The sequence below is a fragment of the Rutidosis leptorrhynchoides genome, chromosome 5 (assembly GCF_046630445.1).
Source record: "Rutidosis leptorrhynchoides isolate AG116_Rl617_1_P2 chromosome 5, CSIRO_AGI_Rlap_v1, whole genome shotgun sequence".
Taxonomy (NCBI): Eukaryota; Viridiplantae; Streptophyta; class Magnoliopsida; order Asterales; family Asteraceae; genus Rutidosis; species Rutidosis leptorrhynchoides.
The window spans coordinates 277,280,768-277,305,146 of NC_092337.1; positions in this window are offsets into that span (position 1 = coordinate 277,280,768).

Consider the following 24,379-nt stretch of genomic DNA (forward strand, 5'->3'; position numbering starts at 1 on the left):
GAAAATGAAACTCACGATACAATATTTTGTAGTAAAATATTATTCGACTGAACTGAACAATGCAGGGTTGGCCTCGAATTCACGAACCTATATCATCCATATATATATTAATATATATATAATCGTAATTTAAACAAATTCTTATATTATAACTTATGTTATATATTATATATATTTAATTTGTGTGTGCATATTTAAAATGATTAGTGTTTAGATAGTTATATTAATATATATTTAGTTAGAATTATAAAAAATACCTAATTTGTTGTATATGAATATTCGTATAAAATTTGTTAATATGATTAATACATACTTATATGTAATATTACCTATAAATATATTTTTATATACATAATATTTATTTAGTAAAATAATATTAATAATAGTAAGTAAAAGTTGTATTTGATTATAATATAATGTTAATAATTCTATTAATGATAATAATAATTATATTAATAATAGTAACTGTAAAAATGTTAATTGTACTGTTAATGATAGTTATGATAATGGTTTTTAATAATTAATATAATAATAATATTCGTGATAATATTATTAATAATACTTATAATGATAATAATAATAATAATAATAATAATAATAATAATAATAATAATAATAATAATAATAATAATAATAATAGTTATGATGTTTATAACTATGACAATAATAATAATAATAATAATAATAATAATAATAATAATAATAATAATAATAATAATAATAATAATAATAATCATATTACCAATATTATTTATGATACTAGTAATAATAATACTCATTAATTATAAAATGATACAAGTATTGATTTTAATGAAAATAATAATAAATTTTATTATTTTTATAATAATAGTAATAATAATAATAATATTAATAATAATCATAATTATAATGATAATAGTAATGATACTAATAATAATAATAATCAAAATCATAATATTAGTAATGTTAATACATATCTTAGTAATAATAATAATGATAATACTTATAATTCTAGTAATAATAATAATAATAATAATAGTTATAATACTTATAATTGTGATGACCCGAAAATTTTTGACCAAATTTAAACTTAATCTTTATATGTTTCTGACACGATAAGCAAAGTCTGTAAGGTTGAGTCTCAAAAAGTTTGAACTGTTTCATATATTCAATTGATCTTCGACTGCTCTCGACGATTCACGAATAATTAATTGTAAATAGATATGTGGGTATGTATATATAAATAGTAATTTGAAATATAATTTGAAGTATATTATATGTTATTTTTATTAAAAATTAATAAAATAAAAATAGGATATTATAATAATTTTTATTTAAAACATTATATATATATATATATATATATATATATATATATATATATATATAATGTATATTAAAAATAAATATTAAATGATTGTAATACTCGTTTGATGTTTCGATTGATATTAAGCAAGTTAAATTCAAACTTATGTAATTTTAAAATAAACGGTGATTCGAAAATGAGTTCTACAAATTTTAGGCTTACTAAAAATGTATTTAGGACCTAGTTATTAAATTTTAACACTTTTTATATTTCACCCATAAATGAGAGGGATAGTTGATGTAATTTTTATTAATAAATTAATGATCGAATTTTATACCATAATGACCAAAATAAATAAATGAACTTAATATAAAAATTTGGGATTTTTCTGAAAGACTTTTTATCCGCCACTGTTTATCAACGGAGCATGAAATAATATTTTTAAATACTATGTCGATAGAATATGGACAAGCTTTATGGTGGCTTTACTATTTCTCTTTTCATTATACACGTTTATTAAACCTTTGATTTAATTAAATATTATAATTGAATAATTGAATTATAAGAATCAACTTCTTGTAATAATTCACAACACAGAAAAATGCGAGTTGAAAGAATTAACACAATAACCCACTTGCATACATCTACAAAACACTCTCACATGCTTCTACTTTATGTTTTTCATTTGAACACAAACCACCATTAAAAACATCCCTTAAACCACTACTATTTCCAATTATCATCATCAACACCTACTACTACTTGCTATACTTGCTGTTGGGATTAAACATAAATCATTTAATAATCATCACAACATCGGCCACCATGAGCAATCACCATCACCTACGGCTGCTGCAACCCAAACTTGACAAACACCAACCCCCACAAACACGCTATATATTGAATTTGCTTCTGTTTCTCCATTGATCACCATTTAACCACCATCTACATCCCTCATCACCATTGTTATTTTATATATTATTTTTTTCTTGTTGTTTCTGCTCATCAGCGTAATCACCACCAAACACCACGCCTAGTTTCTGTTTCAAAAGAACCCAAGTCTTTACCATTATCGAACATATCCTTTACCTTTTCTATTTTCGGATTCAAATCAAACCAAAGTTATTGATTTTCTATTTTGCTTACCAACACCACACCAACATACAGTTATTATATGAGACCCATAACTGAACCACAACCATCTAATGTTTCTGTTCGATCACAACGAAACCATCACCAACTCTATCTCTCTCTCTTTCCCTCTCTTCTCCAAGAACCTCCATGACCTTCGAATGTTCCTTGTGTTGTTATTCCTGTAAAACTATTCGAATTAAAGAGAAGAAGAAGCTTCATATTTGTAGTTGCTATACACCATATGTTTTGCTCCAACCGTCACTAGCACCACCCTAAACCGCCACCCAACGAAACCTACATGTAGCCTTACTAGTTCTCGATGATCACCTGGGTCCTTTTCGAACATTATTGCAGCTGTTACTGATTACTTTTGATTCTATTGTCGAGCAACCAACACAACAACCCTCATCGCCATATACATTTCCTGTTTCTGTGAAAGTGTCAGCATGAAATAAATAATAAAGATGATAGCGTGTTGTGTTATTTCTTTTACCAGATAAACCCCACCACCACAATATATATATATATCGACCACTAACTCACACAGAATGTTATTTAAATAGTTGGGTCGATTACCATGAATAAAATTTCTATATGGACCGATTAATACAGTTTGTTTTGGGCCGAGACAATATATGTATCCTGGTGAGCCGAGAGATGTGATAAAGATCATATCATGTATTTAAGATGATAGCTTTGATGATAATTAGAGTTTAATAGTTATGAGGATGATGTTTTCGATGGGTTAATGATGGTAGATGTTAATGAAGGTATAATGATATGAAAATGGTATGATAATGATGATGGAAGATGATGAGGTTAGAAAAGATGGTTAAACTGTTCGTATGGGTTATATAGTTAGAAACAAGAGTGATAACAAAAAAACACAAATGGTTCAATGGTTCGATGGTGGTCTGTTTAACGGGAGGTCATGAGTTCGAATCTAGATCACTGCAAATATTTTTATCAATATTTGAAAACCGAATTGGGCTTTTAAATTGAGCTACTAGTATTCCCCTTGCTGGACCAAAAATCTTGGGTTTCAAACTTGCTCTGTTGGGCTGTGGTCTATTTTCGGTTGGGCTAAATATTTTACGGGTCAAGTAAATTAAATACGTACAATAGATTAGAAAAAGGGAGACGGAGTAGTTGTGTGGGGTGGTGTCAAATGATCGAGTGGTCACCGGTTCGATCCACAGCAGTCATTATTTTTTTGGGCTATTTTATGAGGTAGTCTATTTTTTTCATTGTTATTATTATTATTATTATTATTACTACTATTATTATTATTGTTATAATTATTATCATTATTATTATTTTTTACATTATTATTATTATTATTATTATTATTATTATTATTATTATTATTATTATTAATATTAATATCATTAACATGATTCCTATATATATACTTATTATCATTATTTGGATTATCATTAATAACATTATTATTATCATGGTTATTATTATTATAATTATTTTATTATTAAGTATTATTACCATTATTATTATTATAAGATAACACAACTTTTTATTTATTATTATTACTAATATTATTGTACCAAATAATAATTAGTTATGTAAAACTATATTTAATACATATAACATACTAAAATAACAAGTATATTACTAATATTAATATATAAACTTATTTGATTATTATTACGTGTTTTAATATATATATAAATGATATAGGTTCATGAATCCGAGGCCAACCTTACACTTGTAAATGTCGTCATATGTATTTTTACTACAAAATACAGTATGGTGAGTTCATTTGATTCCCTTTTACTCTTTACATTTTTGAGACTGAGAATACATGCGCTACTTTTACAACTGCTTTATTAAATGCTTTTGAAATACATTTTGAACTACGAATACATGAAATGATTTTATAAATGTTTGACGAGATAGACACAAGAAAAACATTCCTCGAATGAATTATGTACACGTGATAATTGCCACCATTGAATTATGTGGACGTGATAATTGCCACAATTGATATGAATATTTTTCCCCTGATTATTATTGCTAGGTAACCTAAGAATTAGGGAACATCACTAATTTTGAGAATTAGTGCACGCCTAATTGACGCGAATCCTAAAGGTAGCTATCGGGTTTAACATCCCCACCCAGAATGTTCACTAGACGGAAGGGCTAGTGGGCATGGTGTTTAGTACTTCGAAGTTTATATGATTATTATACAGATGAGATGTTCTGTTTTGAGGATATTATTATGCGCATTATATGTTAAGGTCGGTTACCAAGACAAGCTATGAAAGCAATGAGAAGTGAATGTTATGTATCGAGAGAATGATTTTATACACAGGTTATGTGTATGTTATTTTTGTGCACGAGATATGTGTACGATTACTAAGATTTATGAAAAATGGATTTCGTACAGTATTTAAAAGATATCGCATGTACATTACAGGTGGGTATAGGATTTGGGTCCATTTCTAGTTAGTTACTTGGGCTTTCCTGCAATATTGAATCTCAATATTGATACGTGAGCATTCATAACTTAACTTTTATATATCAACAGTGTATCCCTGACTAGTGCTCGAGTATATAGGATTTTGCATGTTTGTACATTCGATATTGTCCTTAGATAGGTTTGTTGAATCCTGAATTAGATACATATGCTACTGAGATAGGATATATGATATGCATGTCATTGGAAAGCTAGCGAAAAATTAAGAACTTTTCATTTAGATATCGAATGGTTTCAATGAACGGATTAGAAGTTATAGTCAACTGAATTTTAGTATTATTGTTAAAATGATTATTATTACTATCGTCTTTATTATTTTAATAGAAATATCATTGTTATTATAAAATATCATTATTACTATTATGTTAGTATTATCATTTTATCATAATACCATTTTTAGTAAATATAAATATTGTTATTTTTTTATAGAATAATAATAATTATTATTACAAAATAATACAACTTTTACTTATTATTATTATGATCAATATTATTTTATCAAATAAATAGGGAATACAAAGATATTTTTCACTACGCGTAATATAATTACATTAATAATACTTACCACTATAGTTTTACGATATTAAGTGAACTATATAAATTTTACTACTTAAGATATATAAAAGTATATTTTATCATATATAAACGTTAATATAAATTTTTATTAATAAATGACTTTTATTATTATAAAATCTAATAAATATATTTAAATATATAAAACGACTATAGTTAAGTTATATAATAAACACGTATAAATTTTAGAAGTCATTTTGGGTCAAGTTGACTTTTGTTGACTTTTGCATATTAGTCTCGAGCATTAGGATTGTGGTACACTATGACTTGACCAAAAATTGTTAGACAAATATTGACCAACATATAAATATATATAAATAATATAGGTTCGTGAATCTGAGGCCAACCTTGCACTTGTTAAATGACGTTATATGTATTTCTACTACGAAATACAGTATGGTGAGTTTCATTTGCTCCCTTTTATTAATATTTTTGGGACTGAGAATACATGCGCTGTTTTTATAAATGTTTTACGAAATAGGCACAAGTACTAAAACTAATTCTACGTGGGTTTAAACCAGAAATATACCCTTAGCTTGGTAACATTAAACTACTTGTCTATGTACGGTAGGCGCGAATCCTAAAGATAGATCTATTGGGCCTGACAAACCCCATCCAGACTATGGGATGCTTTAGTACTTTGAGGTTATTTTAAACACACCTGATCTGGTGTACTTCAGAGGCTAAAACATGAACATTAAGCCTTGTTACCGGGTGCCTACAACTTATAGAATACTTTTATACACTTGCGAGTGTACATATATTTATAAACGAAAATCTTGTGGTCTATTAATATATTAAAATGATTGTTATGATAAACCTATGAACTCACCAACCTTTTGGTTGACACTTTAAAGCATGTTTATTCTCAGGTATTAAAGAAATCTTCCGCTATGCATTAGCTCATTTTAAGGATATTACTTGGAGTCATTCATGGCATATTTTGAAAGACGTTGCATTCGAGTCATTGAGTTCATCAAGATTATTATTATGTCAATTATAGTTGGATGTATTATGAAATAGTGTGCATGCCATCAACTTTCGTTGTAAAGAAAGTTTGTCTTTTAAAAACGAATGCAATGTTTGTAAAATGTATCATATAGAGGTCAAATACCTCGCGATGTAATCAACTATTGTGAATCGTTTATAATGTATATGAACGGGTCCTTTCAGTTGGTATCAGAGCTGGTTTAATGCCGTTTATTAGCGGGTTAATCGTAGAGGGGGTTCTCAAAGTGTTACCTGTGACGAAGCATTGGCTCTTACTCCTCGCGGTCCCTATTAGGGTTAGCTGTACTGCCGAGAGGCGGGCCGTAAAATCAGTGTCTGAGGTACGCTCAGTGGTCACAGGCGGTTAGCTGAGAAGGCACTGAGTGGGATGCGTCTCCAACTTTCAGTTGGTATCAGAGCGGTGGTCTTAGCAAACCAAGTCTGCATTAGTGTGTCTAACTGATAGTCGTTAGGATGCATTAGTGAACCTGGACTTCGACCGTGTCTGCATGTCAAAAGTTTTGCTTATCATTTTTGTCGAAAATTGCCTGCTTATCATTCTTAGTCTAGACACGTCTTACTGCATTGATTGCATGAATAGTGTATAGACAAAATTCATATCTTACCATATCTGCTAATCTATATCTTAGCGTATCTGTTACTGTAAACTTTGCCTGACATATCCCATAAATTCCTCCGTAATCTATGAAATATTTTGCGCGATATATATAGATATTCTATGTAATTAGAATACCACCCGATAGCCGAAAAATCATTTCATATCGAAAAATCCTTTATTCAATCGAACGAAATGGAATTCGTCATTAGTTCAAGTCCCTCGAATTCCGATATGGAATCCCACTCAAGCTCCGAAAGCAGCGTGACCGGAATGGATCAACCAATTAGCCATCATCTATTCTGGATGAATTGGGGAAAGGTTTGTAGCCTCCTCAATAATTGGAGACAAGAAGAAGGTGATCCCTTCCATCCACCACATTGCCCTCTTGGCAATGAACCTGAAGCACTTACCGGCGAACCGGTCTGAAACACCATTTTCTCTCTCATTTTCAGAGTATCTCGTCACGATTATATACTACATCAAATTCTAGATTTTATTTATCCGCTCGTTCGAACCGACAATCACCTCGGTGTAATAGAAGAAGTCAACGCGCTTCGCGCTCGAGTAGTGACTTTAGAGAATATGGTGTAAGGGTTACAAACACCAACAAATAACGAAGTATTAATTCATAATTTCAATTTTATTGAATAAATACTCCGTAAAAGTTATGTAATTTCTAAAGTATTTAGGGATTATTCAGTTCTAGTTTCAACCGTAAATCAAATGAGTTTAATTTAATATTAACTCATTAAATCTATGTTACATCTGAAGAAAATATGCATATATATATTTTCATAAAGACTGTAATAAAATTCTGTTGTACAAAATATTAATTGTGAAAAAAAAAATTTAACGGGTAGGTAATACCCGAGAGATATATAAATTCACAATTAATATGTTACATTTTTCGAATCTGATTAAGCAAATCATCAACTATACTCCCAAAATCTCACAACAATATACATTCTTGTATAGTAATCAAAACAACCATTCTCACCCAAAATTGATTACGCATTCTGATTTTGACAAATCAAAATCCAAGTCATGATTTAACAGAAGACATCACTCTTAGATTCCTACATCTTTCAATGCTATACTTTGACTTCAAAACTGTGTTAGAACATCATATGTATATTAACGATTACAAACTGTGTTCAAACTCTCCGAAGTTTTCGAAGATACTTCAAACAATGAACAATCGAGATGATGATCCAACCACATATTTCCCACATTTATGTACCTAAAAAGCTCTCGAAGCCAAAGTCATAGTTCGACGCGTATCCGTGACAGACCCTTTGGCATTTATTAGCTAAAATGACTTTTCAATTCCTTTTCAAAGTAGACAGTTTTGTCACAGCTCCAGCAAGTCAACTTCGACTTTTCAGTCAGACTAGTCTTATTATAACCTCGATAGATACGTTGTCCTTTCGTCATCATTACTGGGGACCTTTCATATCTCGCCACCTTAGCAATAAACTTACCAACAACTTCAATTATCTTTGACTTTTCGAAAAATCATTATATTTATTGAAATCACATCATTTACTCATTCACATTTTGTAACGAGAATTGTCATACGAATCATCAGAAAACAGTAACTAGTATTTTGAAATCTCGCAGCATGTCTACGCCAACAGTTATATGTGTACGTAAAATGTCTATCTCCTGGACTTACATACTTTGAATATGAAGTTCTGAAAAATATTTTGAACTGCAAACTAGTTCTTGAAATGCTGATGAAGCAGCAAAAACTGTAAACGACCTTAACAGTAAAAAGTTGGATGATAAAGGATAGTATATTGGCAAAGCTCAGAAAAAGAGAAGCTTTGGAACTGGAAAACGGATTGAGCAAAGTATGAAGGAGGCTGTGGACAAATCACAAAGGTTGAACCTGCCTTCAAAGAATCCAAATGATTCAGTACTTGCTGAAGTCATTAACGAATACCTTGCTCCTGACTCTAAACCCCTGCGGACAATATCCTTCATCATCCTCTGATATTAGACATTCTAAGATATCATCGTATCTTTCATTATAAATATCATCCATACTTCTGAAGATATTTTTATAATTATTCTTATCTGAAATCATTTACCTCTTCACGCTATCCGTATTATATCATAAAAGAAACTATTTTAGTTTCTAAATTCTGAAACATTCGAGTTTAAAATAGGAATATTCTTGAAGAAGTATTGGGAGCTGAAGCATGAGTTAGTATAATATAATGACACTAGATCAACGTGATTATATTACAGTAATTCATGCTGAGTTTCTAAATGGAACATGATGATTCACAGATCATAACATCATCATGTGCTATGTTACACGACTCTTGTATTCTCTTTGATCTCTAAATATCAAGAAAATATTTCTTGATGATTCGGCCTTTTCCGAGGTATTCTGGTAATTTGACAAGTCAAGATCGTGCCATTACAATTTTCTTCCTAGAACATTAACAATGTTCATTTCAAAATTTATATCTGCGAATTCTGGACCATTACAAGCGGTGCTTAATCGTAAGAAGAAGAAACGAAAGGACAAAGCTCCGAACTAGAAATGGGAGTATAAATCATAGCAAATAGAAGAGAGCATTAACTGTGGATGACAATGATTATAGAAGAAGCAAGGACTTTGAAATATAAGGGAAGATATAAAAACCAACAACAACCCAGAAATCACAAACTGTATATATCAATGCATATAGAAATATAAAGACACGGGAGAACTGAAAACACTATAAAACCAAGAGTATAGTAGAAGTAAATAGATTCTTCCGGAGGCAGATGAAAAAGAAGAGCGACAGATATGAAAGTGAGGAGTATATCAAGAATCAGCACTGGATGAAGCATATTGATAAATACTTTAAAAATATGAGTTGAGAGAGAAAGAATAGAAGGTGTGAGTTGTAAGGAAACGAAGGAGGTGGATTTATAGTGAAATACCCGACAGAGAAATCAAGATGGATTATCGTATTAATTCAAAGAGAATCATAATCTCCTTAATCACCGAAGCATCAAATCCAACATAGATTACAAAGATTTTTCTTTAAATTCGGAGATCAATTGTGATGACGTCAAAAGATATGACGAATCACTATAATCTTATTTCCTTCATTTACGATAACTTCCCTCATACGCTTCGAGTAATCGAATTATTTTATCCACACTTCTTAGACATGATAAAACTTCATAATCGTTACGTCATAATAACATTCTCATTGTTAGCCATAACGACCTCTATCAAATTTCTGGGACGAAATTTCTTTAACGGGTAGGTACTGTGACGACCCGGAAATTTCCGACTAAATTTAAACTTTATTTTTATATTATTCTGACACGATAAGCAATGTTTGTTAAGTAAAATCTCAAGGATTTTAAACTATGTTTATACATTCATTTAAACCTCGACCAAATTCCAATGATTCACAAACCATTAAATGAACATATATGAATATGTATGTATATGTGTATATGTTATAAATTGAAAATGTCAACAAAGTATTTAAACGTATAATGCTTTATATGAACGTATTTGTTTCAATATGATTATCGAAGAAATTAAAAAAAAATTAAATGATTGAATTATTAGAAACATTGAATTATGATTACAAGTCTCTGTTGAGAGGTCCACTATGATTTGAGAAAATCTATTCCTCTTAACGATATTCAGAATAATTTGTAAAGCTATTTATAAATAAAAATAAAAAGTGTCATTTACGAAAGTTAGACAAAAGCTAGTGGAGAATTGGTTTCCATAATATTCTATTAATCTATTTTCAAACGTACAAAAACGTTTTCAGTTTAAAAAGAACTTTATTATTAAAACGTATATAATTTTTATAAATATCTAGAATCACTTTTGACAACTCATTACTTAATCAGTATAATAAATATAACGATATTTATATTTTATTTTATTAAATATATATAACGATTTAAATTAATATTATATATATTTATATGCGTATTATACATACATAGTTTTTATACTTTTACTATACTTTAACTTTACCTTTACTTTACTTTTACTTTACTTTAACTTTAATAATTCACTTTAATAATTCATACTTTAATAATTTACTTTAATAATTCCTACTTTAATAATTCACTTTAATAATTCATACTTTAATAATTCACTTTAATAATTCATACTTTAATAATTCACTTTAATAATTCATACTTTAATAATTCACTTTAATAATTCATACTTTAATAATTCAATTTAATAATTCAAAAATCTATTATAAATAGAATTCAATATGTTTCATTATTTCATAGAAACTTGAAAATATATTTCACTAAACTCTCTCAATCGATTTACATATATATATATATATATATATATATATATATATATATATATATATATATATATATATATATATATATATATATATATATATATATATATATATTTGCTCTGTATTATTTCAAGATATTATTAGTATACATAAAATATTATGACGGAGTGATGTCCGAGTGATTTCAAAAAAGTTTTTTTGAATGAGTCGAAGCTAAGGAAATTATGGGTTATAGCTATGGAGGTGATGGGTATGGTTCATGGGTATGCTCGTGAGGTCAATCTAGTGTTTATCATCTCCGTTGCGTCTACGTACTTTCCTGCAATATTGAATCTCAATATTGATACGTGAGCACTCATAACTTAAATTTTATATATCAACAGTGTATCCCTGACTAGTGCTCTATTATATAGGATTATGCATGTTTGTACATTCGATATTGTCCTTAGATAGATTTGTTGAATCCTGAATTAGATACATATGCTACTGAGATAGGGTATATGATATGCATGTTATTGGAAAGCTAGCGAAAAATTAAGAACTTTTCATTTAGATATCGAATGGTTTCAATGAACGAATTAGAAGTTATAGTCAACTGAATTTTAGTATTATTGTTAAAATGATTATTATTACTATCGTCTTTATTATTTTAATAGAAATATCATTGTTATTATAAAATATCATTATTACTATTATGTTAGTATTATCATTTTATCATAATACCATTTTTAGTAAATATAAATATTGTTATTTTTTTATAGAATAATAATAATTATTATTACAAAATAATACAACTTTTACTTATTATTATTATGATCAATATTATTTTATCAAATAAATAGGGGATACAAAGATATTTTTCACCACGTGTAATATAATTACATTAATAATACTTACCACTATAGTTTTACGATATTAAGTGAACTATATAAATTTTACTACTTAAGATATATAAAAGTATATTTTATCATATATAAACGTTAATATAAATTTTTATTAATAAATGACTTTTATTATTATAAAATCTAATAAATATATTTAAATATATAAAACGACTATAGTTAAGTTATATAATAAACACGTATAAATTTTAGAAGTCATTTTGGGTCAAGTTGACTTTTGTTGACTTTTGCATATTAGTCTCGAGCATTAGGATTGTGGTACACTATGACTTGACCAAAAATTGTTAGACAAATATTAACCAACATATAAATATATATAATTAATATAGGTTCGTGAATCCGAGGCCAACCTTGCACTTGTTAAATGACGTTATATGTATTTTTACTACGAAATACAGTATGGTGAGTTTCATTTGCTCCCTTTTATTAATATTTTTGGGACTGAGAATACATGCGCTGTTTTTATAAATGTTTTACGAAATAGGCACAAGTACTAAAACTAATTCTACTTGGGTTTAAACCAGAAATATACCCTTAGCTTGGTAACATTAAACTACTTGTCTATGTACGGTAGGCGCGAATCCTAAAGATAGATCTATTGGGCCTGACAAACCCCATCCTGACTATGGGATGCTTTAGTACTTCGAGGTTATTTTAAACACACCTGATCTGGTGTACTTCAGAGGGTAAAACATGAACGTTAAGCCTTGTTACCGGGTGCCTACAACTTATAGAATACTTTTATACACTTGCGAGTGTACATATATTTATAAACGGAAATCTTGTGGTCTATTAATATATTGAAATGATTGTTATGATAAACCTATGAACTCACCAACCTTTTGGTTGACACTTTAAAGCATGTTTATTCTCAGGTATTAAAGAAATCTTCCGCTGTGCATTAGCTCATTTTAAGGATATTACTTGGAGTCATTCATGACATATTTTGAAAGACGTTGCATTCGAGTCATTGAGTTCATCAAGATTATTATTATGTCAATTATAGTTGGATGTATTATGAAATGGTGTGCATGCCATCAACTTTCGTTGTAAAGAAAGTTTGTCTTTTAAAAACGAATGCAATGTTTGTAAAATGTATCATATAGAGGCCAAATACCTCGCGATGTAATCAACTATTGTGAATCGTTTATAATGTATATGAACGGGTCCTCTCATGATGAATGATGATGACCCTTAAGACCTTATTTACATACTTTTAAACCTATTAAGATGATTTACTGACTTAGTACTATTTGCCTTAGGTTGAGGACCTTCGGACCGATTACTTGCACACCTTTTTCGAACCGACTTTACGACTACATTATCATTGTGAGTTATAGCATTCCCTTTTTACTTTAACTTATTTTGGGAACTGAGAATACATGCGGATTTTATGTTTTACACACTAGGCACGAGTACTTAAACTTATATATGTGTGGGTTATACAACGGCATAAACATTCCCTTTAGCTCGGTAACGTTTAATCATTGGTTTTTGAACCGTGAACGTGAATCTTAGATATGGATCCATAGGGTTTGACATCCTCACTCGGGCTAGTAGCGCTAGCATTTAACGAGTGTTTAATACTTCGTAAACATACGCACTTGCCAAATGTACTTTCAGGGGGTGATATATTATTAAACGTTAAGTTAGTTACCGAGTGCCCACGGTTGAGCATATACTTAAACATACTGATTTGGATTACTGTTTTGAAACGCTCTTTGTAGTACTGAAATCTCGTGGCCTACCTTACATAATGTTATACTTAAACTATAGCTCACCAACCTTTGTGTTGACGTTTTTAAGCATGTTTTTCTCAGGTGCTTGAGGTTAGCTTCAGCTGTGTACTAGTCGTGCTGTAGACACCCGTTGCTTAGAGTTGTCCTCGCATGAACTACTTTATCCTACATTCATACTTTACTGCTTTTGAACTATGACTTGTAACGACCGTTGTGGTCACATACACTTATTATTTGCTTCTACTTAGTGAATCATGCTTTTGGATTGTAAAACGATTGGCGTTAGTTATGACGTCACCTTTTATTAATGAATGCAAAATCTTTTTGAAAACGCATATAGTACTTAACCTTGTAATGATCTTGTTGTTGATGGTCCGTACATGATGATTTAGTACGGGGTGTCATAAATTTTGTCCCGAAATTTGAGTGGGATCGTCATTCATGACAATAAGTATGTTTTTATGACACATACGAGCTGAAAATTAGAGTTTTATCATCAGTGAGTAATATGGATAAAACAATTCGTTTATGTGAAGAGTACGAATGAAGTTATCACAAAAGAATGAAATGAGAAAGGTAAAGTTTTGTCATATCTGTTGACGTAGGTAGGGTTGTGTAACGACCCGGATTTTTCCGATCGTTTTACACTTATAAGATTAATATTTACATAAATTAAACCTTACCAACATGATAAGCAATCCAAATTGTTGAGACTTATGTTTTTGAAAAGAGTTTTACACAACGTTTGACCGTCTAGTTTGACCGATGATATCACGAACTATATAACATATGATAATTATACGTTTGTGTATATATAGGTATATATACATATTTAACATGATTTATGGATGTTTTAATATCTCATTTTGTATTAATAACAATAATTTATAAGTATATTTTGAAACTACTAACTTAAGTTTTCAAAACGATAACCATACGTAACGTTATTTGACATAAATACTTATAACATATAATGTTTATACATATATCGTATATGTAATGTATTTAATCACTTTTAAGGACTTAAATACATAAAACAATATAAGTATATTCACAAAAGATAGCTATATTTGAATTCTCATTCCATTTTTCACAAGATTTCTATACGTATATCTAGAGTATATGTACTCGTATCATACCTAGCTTCTATACGTATTTACTATTGGTATATACACATCAAATCACCACCAACCAGCCCTTGTTCATGCCTTATGTATAAGGTAACTACTTTTGTTATCTAGTATGACAATTTCACATGATTTAAAAGATTTTTTCACAAAATTACAAACTTATACACCTTTTACACCACCATTTATACTCCATTCCATTTTCATTTTACTACACATTTCCTTTAACTAAAACACACTCTTTTAAGAAAGAAAAAAATCCCTTAAACACTCCAGCAAATTTTCATCATGAACTAGCTTCAAAAACAACATTTAAACATCATAAGAAAATCCTTTCAAGAACACTTCAAAAATTCTTCCAACTATACAAGTTTACTTCCAATCTTTCATCCAATTCCATCACTCTTTTAGTTCTAGGTTTTCACTCCTCTTTTACAGCAATCTTGTCCAAGTAACTTGAGGTAGTAACTTTGTTCATAACCTTATTCGATTCATATATATATAGCTATCTTATTTTGTGGTATAAAATTTTAACAACAAGAACATAGTTTGAATGTTTTCAAACTTGTTTGCAAACTAAATAGATCCTTCTAACTTAACTTTTAAAATACTTCAAGATCTGTAATATAACATAAATATATGCTAATTTAACAAGGTATAACTTGGTTTTTCAAAGAACACCTTAAAAACTGAATTTACGACGTCGGAGTGTAACCGGGGGCTGTTTTGGGTTGGATAATTAAAAACTATCTTGAACTTTGAATTGGAGGTTTATTTTCTGGAAAAATGATATTTACTATGAATATGATAACACATAAAAATTTCATGATTTAATTCAAAGTATAAGTATTTTTAGAAAAATGGTCATTAAATGATGTTTTGTAACAAAAATGATTAACTTCATAAGTTTCACTAAAGTTTGACCTATGACCTGTGATTTCGAATACAAACTAAGGTATTTACAGTTAATATTCTTAAAGAGGGACTCGATCCAAGGAAGTGGCAAGTTGAACCAACGAAAACGGAGTTGTAACGAAGAAACTATGACCGAAACAAAATCGGATATCCAAGACTAGTTTAGCCACGAAAATAATTGGAGAAAAATTAAATAAATCACATCTTTTTAAAATAACATGATATTTTATATATATGTACTCATAATTTAATTTTATATGGTTCAGGATCACCCGTAAACAATACGAGAAGATTAAACATAAGATCCCATGATTGTACGCAACACGTCATTTGACAACACCGGTACTTTATGTACGCAACACGTCATTTGACAACACCGGTACCGTGGGTCAAGATTAATCTCGACCAATTCAAATACATCGGGGGTTTTATTTATTTCGATGGGGGTTAAACACCTAAATATGAACCATTAAAATTGAATTACTAACATCGGACTGCTAACTACGGACTAAGGAATTATTAAAAGTATTATAAGTATATATATGTAACGATTGTTTAAAAAGAAAAGGTATTGATATATTATATATGGATAGGTTTGTGATATCAATCGGAGACCAAGTCGAAATTACATATCTTCAAGACAAAAGTGAGTATATAGTCCCACTTTTAAACTCTAAATATTTCGGGATGAGAATACATGTATTTTTATGTTTTACGTTATGGACACAAGTAACTGAAAAATATATTCTACGTTGAGTTGTACCACTGGCATATTTCCCTGTAGCTTGGTAACTAATATTTACAGCGGTATTGTAAACGCGAATCCTGTTGATAGATCTATCGGGCCTGACAATCCCAACCGGACTGGACGACCAGTATTCAACGGTTGCACAGTACTTCGTTTCGTGACTACACTTGGTACGGTGTAGTAAGATTTCATAATAAAGGGAATATGCGACGTGATTAAATGTTAAGTATGGTTACCAAGTGCTCAACCACTTAGAATATTTTTATTAAAATGTTTATATATGAAATCTTGTGTTCCATTGTTATAACGCTGCTAGCATCAAACCTATATATCTCACCAACTTTATGTTGACGTTTTAAAGTATGTTATTCTCAGGTATGAATTAAGTCTTCCGCTGTGCATTAGCTCATGTTAAGGATACTACTTGGGACCTTTTAAGCCATGATACAAAGACGTTGCATTCGAGTCATTGGAGTTCAATAGAAAATATTAATAAGTAAATGACAGATTAGGTCATTTGGATATTATGAAATGTTAGACGAAAATGTCAAATATTGATGTAATGATAGTTTGCCTTTTAAGAATAAATGCAACGTTTGTAAAATGTATCATATAGAGGTCATGTACCTCGCAATGTTATCATATGTTATTGTATTCGTCCCTATAGATTGGGTCGGGTCGTCTCATGTGGTATCAGAGCGTTGGTCTTAGCGAACCAGGCCTTGCATTAGTGTGTCTAACTGGTAGTTGTTAGGATGCATTAGTGAGTCTGGACTTTGACCGTGTGTACATGTCAAAAGTTTTGCTTATCATATCTAGTCGAAAATCATCTGCTTATCATCCTTAGGAATTGCCTGCTTAGTATTCTTAAGTCTAGACACGTCTTACTGCATTTAGTGCATCGATAGTGTATAGACAAAATTCGTATCCTAGCGTATCTGTTGCTATAGACATTGCCTGACGAATTTCAAAGATTCTCCGTAATTCACGGGATTTTGAGTATTATAAATACATATGTAAATTATGTATTGAAGAATACCAAACCCAAACTCCTATAATCTATTCCAAACCAAAAATCCATTTCCCCGACTATACAAGATGAACTCCGCGTCCAGTTCGAATTCTTCCGACTCCGACAGCTACGCTGATATGGATTTCCATTCGGGCTCCGAAGGCAGCGTCACTGGAATGGATCAACCAATTTCTCATCATCTATTCTGGATGAATTGGGGATGGGTTCGTAGTATACTAAATTATTGGAGACAAGAAGAAGGTGATCCCTTTCACCCACCGAATTGCCCCATTGGCGACGAACCTGAAGCACTTACCGGCGAACCTGTTCGAGAAACCATTTTCTCTCTCATTTCTCGAGTATCTCGTCACGATTATATCCTATCCCATATTTCGGATCTTGTTCATTCGCTCACTCCAACCGCCAATCATCCTGGTGTACTAGCAGAAATTAACGAACTTCGCGCTCGTGTGACGACTTTGGAGAACACGGTGCGAAGGTTACAAACACCAGCAGCAGCACCAGCAGCATAACCAGTACCGTTAACAACATCAACCTTGCAATCTTCAGTACCAGTAGCATCATCGACGTCAACAGCATCATCAGCATCAACACCAACCGTATCATTACCACCACCAACAATCACATCCGCACCACGTACCTCAACATCATCATCTGAACTTCGAATATGATCTTTGTTCTACATATCATTCTACACCGATTACCTCTTCTTTACGCATCGTTCTTCGTTCGACATGACGATTATGTAATCTCTAATGTTTTGGAGATTATGTAATCTAGTAATAACGATAAATCAAATGAGTTGAATATTTTATTGACTCATTAAATTCATAGTTACATCCGAAGAAAATATATATGCAAATATATTTTCATAAAGATTGTAATTAAAAATTTCTTTCGTACAAACGGTTAATGATGAAAATATTTTAACGGGTGGGTAGTACCCAAGGAATATTTAGAATTCACATTAACAAGTTACACTGTACATTCTTCGAATCTGATTCAACGATCATTTATTATCATACTTACAATTACCGATATACGTATCCGTTCACCTCAGATTAACCATTTCCATTTAAATTTCATATTTGGATTTTTACCTATCCGAATCTAACAAGTGGCATAATGAAGAAACATTGGCAAAATAAAAATTGTTAGAAACAGATGAATTAATTAATTGAAATTGTGATAGGATTACACGCTAACTGTTCCGGCTAACTGTTCCCAGCTAACTGATTAATATTTAATTTATCGCAATTTACATTCTTGCAATTTTAATTTTTGTACTTTACATACCGTCGGGACACATGTACAACAACACGTCGGATTAATTCTGAGACAACACGTTGTATAATGGGTCATGATATATATTTATTTATTTTACGCATTTTAAATAACGGGACACGTATACAAGGTTTCGACTTATCATATTGACCCATCTATATATATATTTCGGAACAACCATAGACACTCTATATTTGAAGGTGGGAGTTGGTTATACAGGGTCGGAGTTGATTCCAAAATATATATATACTTTGAGTTGTGATCGACACCGAGACCGGTACACGGGTCACGATACGTATTAAGTAATTCGAATATTATATATTTAGTTCATATATGAATTTATTGAACCATTGGACAATCGGACTATTGGACTACTAACTTTGGACAATTAAAAATGAGTTAAAATGATGATTATTACATATGAAAGTAAACAATCCTTCAAGTTTGCCACTTGATTCTATTTTAAACCTCATTTGTATCTTGACGATTACAATTCGCATTCACAACTTTTCATGATTCTTGAAAACATCTCGATCGAGAAGTTGAACCAGTCGCACCTCGTCTACGGAAGAAAGATTTATGCATACAGTTATGCACCTGAAAATTTTCGAACTCGAAGTTATAGTTAAAACGTATCCGCATCGAATTCCTTATCATCCATTAGCAAAAACAATCACACGATTCCTTTTCAATTAACTAATTTTGTCACAGCTCCACTTCGATATCTCAGTAAGACTACTCTTATTACAATCTCGATATATATATATATACGTTGTTCTTTAGCCATCGTTACCGGAGAACCTTTTATATTCCATCATATTACCATCAGCGTTTAATCATCTAAAAATACAATTCTCCTTAAACCATCTTGGTTTGATAACCAATGACCCAGATCCGATAACTTTGAAAATACTGACGAAGCAGCATGTTGTAGAAGGTCTTAATGACCAAAAGTTGATGATAAAAGAAGGAAGTGTTAGGAACGCTCGATAGAAAATTGGTACTGAAAACCGGATTGAGCAAACCATGAAGGAGACTCTGAACAAGTTACAAGGACTAAACTTGTACATAAAGAATTATGACGATTCTATAGCAAACACCTTGCTTCTGAATCTAAACTCTTACGGGTCAATCTTCATCATCATCCTTCGACATTAGAAATTCCAAGATATTATCATATCTTTCATTATAAATATCCTCAATATTTCTGAAGATATTTTCACCACTATCCTTATCTGAAATCATTTATCTCTCTGTAATATCTGCGTTACAATATAAAGGAAACTGTGTTAGTTTCTAAATCCTTCAAGTTTAAAATAGGAATGTTCTGAAGCAGTGTTGGGAACTGATGCATGAATTAGTATAATATAATGAAACTTGATCAACTTCATTATATTACAGTAAGTCATGTTAAGTTTCTAATGGAATGTGATGATTCACAGTACCGTCATCATGTGCCATGTTACATGGCTTTTACATTCTATCCAATTCCGAAACATATTAAGAACAAATCATCTTGATAGTTCTATTTTCCTGGATATTCTGGTAATTTGACAAATCAAAATCGTGCCATTACCATTCCTTTCTTAGAGCTTTAGCTATGTTCATTCCGAATTTTACACCTACGAATTCCGAACTATTGATCGCTTTACTCAAGGACGGGAAGAAGAAACGAAGGGACAAAGTCCCAAAATAGAAAGTGGGGTATAGATCACAGCAAATAGAAGAGAGTATTAACTATGGATGACAATGATTATGGAAAACAGAAGTAGGAGCATTGAAATATAAGGAAAGATATCAAACCCAATAACCACCCAGAAACTACAAACCGTGTATATCAATATGTATGGCGACGTAGAGACACGGGAGAATTAGAAACATTATAATTCCAAGAAAATCATAAAAGTGAATAGATTCTTCTAGCGGTAGATGAAAGAGAAGAATGAAAGATATGAAAGTTAGAAGTATAACAAAAATCAGAACGGGATGAAGCATTTTAAAGGATACCTTAAGGTATGAATTAGAGGAGGAAGAGTAAGAGATGTAAGGTATGGAAGTAAGAAAGGGAAGGAGGTGGATTTATAGTGAAATATCCGACAAAGAAATCGAAACAGATTATCGTATTAAATCAAAGGAGATCCTGTTTTCTAAATCATCGAAGAACCAAATCTTATTACATAAGATTTTCTTTAAATCCCTTAAATTCTGGAAATCAATCCTAATCTCGACATCGGTTAAAACAATTCCATATTCACTCATTTCATTCTTTTGTGATAGCTTCACTCGTGCGCTTCACATGATCGAATCGTTTTATCCATATCTTCCAATAATGATAAAACTCTATTAATACCTCATATTCGTCATGAAAACATTCCTATTGTTATTTATGACAACCTCTACCAAATTTCGGGACGAAATTTCTTTAACGGGTAGGTACTGTAACGACCCGGATTTTTTCGATCGTTTTACACTTATAAGATTAATATTTACATAAATTAAACCTTACCAACATGATAAGCAATCCAAATTGTTGAGACTTATGTTTTTGAAAAGAGTTTTACACAACGTTTGACCGTCTAGTTTGACCGATGATATCACGAACTATATAACATATGATAATTATACGTTTGTGTATATATAGGTATATATACATATTTAACATGATTTATGGATGTTTTAATATCTCATTTTGTATTAATAACAATAATTTATAAGTATATTTTGAAACTACTAACTTAAGTTTTCAAAACGATAACCATACGTAACGTTATTTGACATAAATACTTATAACATATAATGTTTATACATATATCGTATATGTAATGTATTTAATCACTTTTAAGGACTTAAATACATAAAACAATATAAGTATATTCACAAAAGATAGCTATATTTGAATTCTCATTCCATTTTTCACAAGATTTCTATACGTATATCTAGAGTATATGTACTCGTATCATACCTAGCTTCTATACGTATTTACTATTGGTATATACACATCAAATCACCACCAACCAGCCCTTGTTCATGCCTTATGTATAAGGTAACTACTTTTGTTATCTAGTATGACAATTTCACATGATTTAAAAGATTTTTTCACAAAATTACAAACTTATACACCTTTTACACCACCATTTATACTCCATTCCATTTTCATTTTACTACACATTTCCTTTAACTAAAACACACTCTTTTAAGAAAGAAAAAAATCCCTTAAACACTCCAGCAAATTTTCATCATGAACTAGCTTCAAAAACAACATTTAAACATCATAAGAAAATCCTTTCAAGAACACTTCAAAAATTCTTCCAACTATACAAGTTTACTTCCAATCTTTCATCCAATTCCATCACTCTTTTAGTTCTAGGTTTTCACTCCTCTTTTACAGCAATCTTGTCCAAGTAACTTGAGGTAGTAACTTTGTTCATAACCTTATTCGATTCATATATATATAGCTATCTTATTTTGTGGTATAAAATTTTAACAACAAGAACATAGTTTGAATGTTTTCAAACTTGTTTGCAAACTAAATAGATCCTTCTAACTTAACTTTTAAAATACTTCAAGATCTGTAATATAACATAAATATATGCTAATTTAACAAGGTATAACTTGGTTTTTCAAAGAACACCTTAAAAACTGAATTTACGACGTCGGAGTGTAACCGGGGGCTGTTTTGGGTTGGATAATTAAAAACTATCTTGAACTTTGAATTGGAGGTTTATTTTCTGGAAAAATGATATTTACTATGAATATGATAACACATAAAAATTTCATGATTTAATTCAAAGTATAAGTATTTTTAGAAAAATGGTCATTAAATGATGTTTTGTAACAAAAATGATTAACTTCATAAGTTTCACTAAAGTTTGACCTATGACCTGTGATTTCGAATACAAACTAAGGTATTTACAGTTAATATTCTTAAAGAGGGACTCGATCCAAGGAAGTGGCAAGTTGAACCAACGAAAACGGAGTTGTAACGAAGAAACTATGACCGAAACAAAATCGGATATCCAAGACTAGTTTAGCCACGAAAATAATTGGAGAAAAATTAAATAAATCACATCTTTTTAAAATAACATGATATTTTATATATATGTACTCATAATTTAATTTTATATGGTTCAGGATCACCCGTAAACAATACGAGAAGATTAAACATAAGATCCCATGATTGTACGCAACACGTCATTTGACAACACCGGTACTTTATGTACGCAACACGTCATTTGACAACACCGGTACCGTGGGTCAAGATTAATCTCGACCAATTCAAATACATCGGGGGTTTTATTTATTTCGATGGGGGTTAAACACCTAAATATGAACCATTAAAATTGAATTACTAACATCGGACTGCTAACTACGGACTAAGGAATTATTAAAAGTATTATAAGTATATATATGTAACGATTGTTTAAAAAGAAAAGGTATTGATATATTATATATGGATAGGTTTGTGATATCAATCGGAGACCAAGTCGAAATTACATATCTTCAAGACAAAAGTGAGTATATAGTCCCACTTTTAAACTCTAAATATTTCGGGATGAGAATACATGTATTTTTATGTTTTACGTTATGGACACAAGTAACTGAAAAATATATTCTACGTTGAGTTGTACCACTGGCATATTTCCCTGTAGCTTGGTAACTAATATTTACAGCGGTATTGTAAACGCGAATCCTGTTGATAGATCTATCGGGCCTGACAATCCCAACCGGACTGGACGACCAGTATTCAACGGTTGCACAGTACTTCGTTTCGTGACTACACTTGGTACGGTGTAGTAAGATTTCATAATAAAGGGAATATGCGACGTGATTAAATGTTAAGTATGGTTACCAAGTGCTCAACCACTTAGAATATTTTTATTAAAATGTTTATATATGAAATCTTGTGTTCCATTGTTATAACGCTGCTAGCATCAAACCTATATATCTCACCAACTTTATGTTGACGTTTTAAAGTATGTTATTCTCAGGTATGAATTAAGTCTTCCGCTGTGCATTAGCTCATGTTAAGGATACTACTTGGGACCTTTTAAGCCATGATACAAAGACGTTGCATTCGAGTCATTGGAGTTCAATAGAAAATATTAATAAGTAAATGACAGATTAGGTCATTTGGATATTATGAAATGTTAGACGAAAATGTCAAATATTGATGTAATGATAGTTTTCCTTTTAAGAATAAATGCAACGTTTGTAAAATGTATCATATAGAGGTCATGT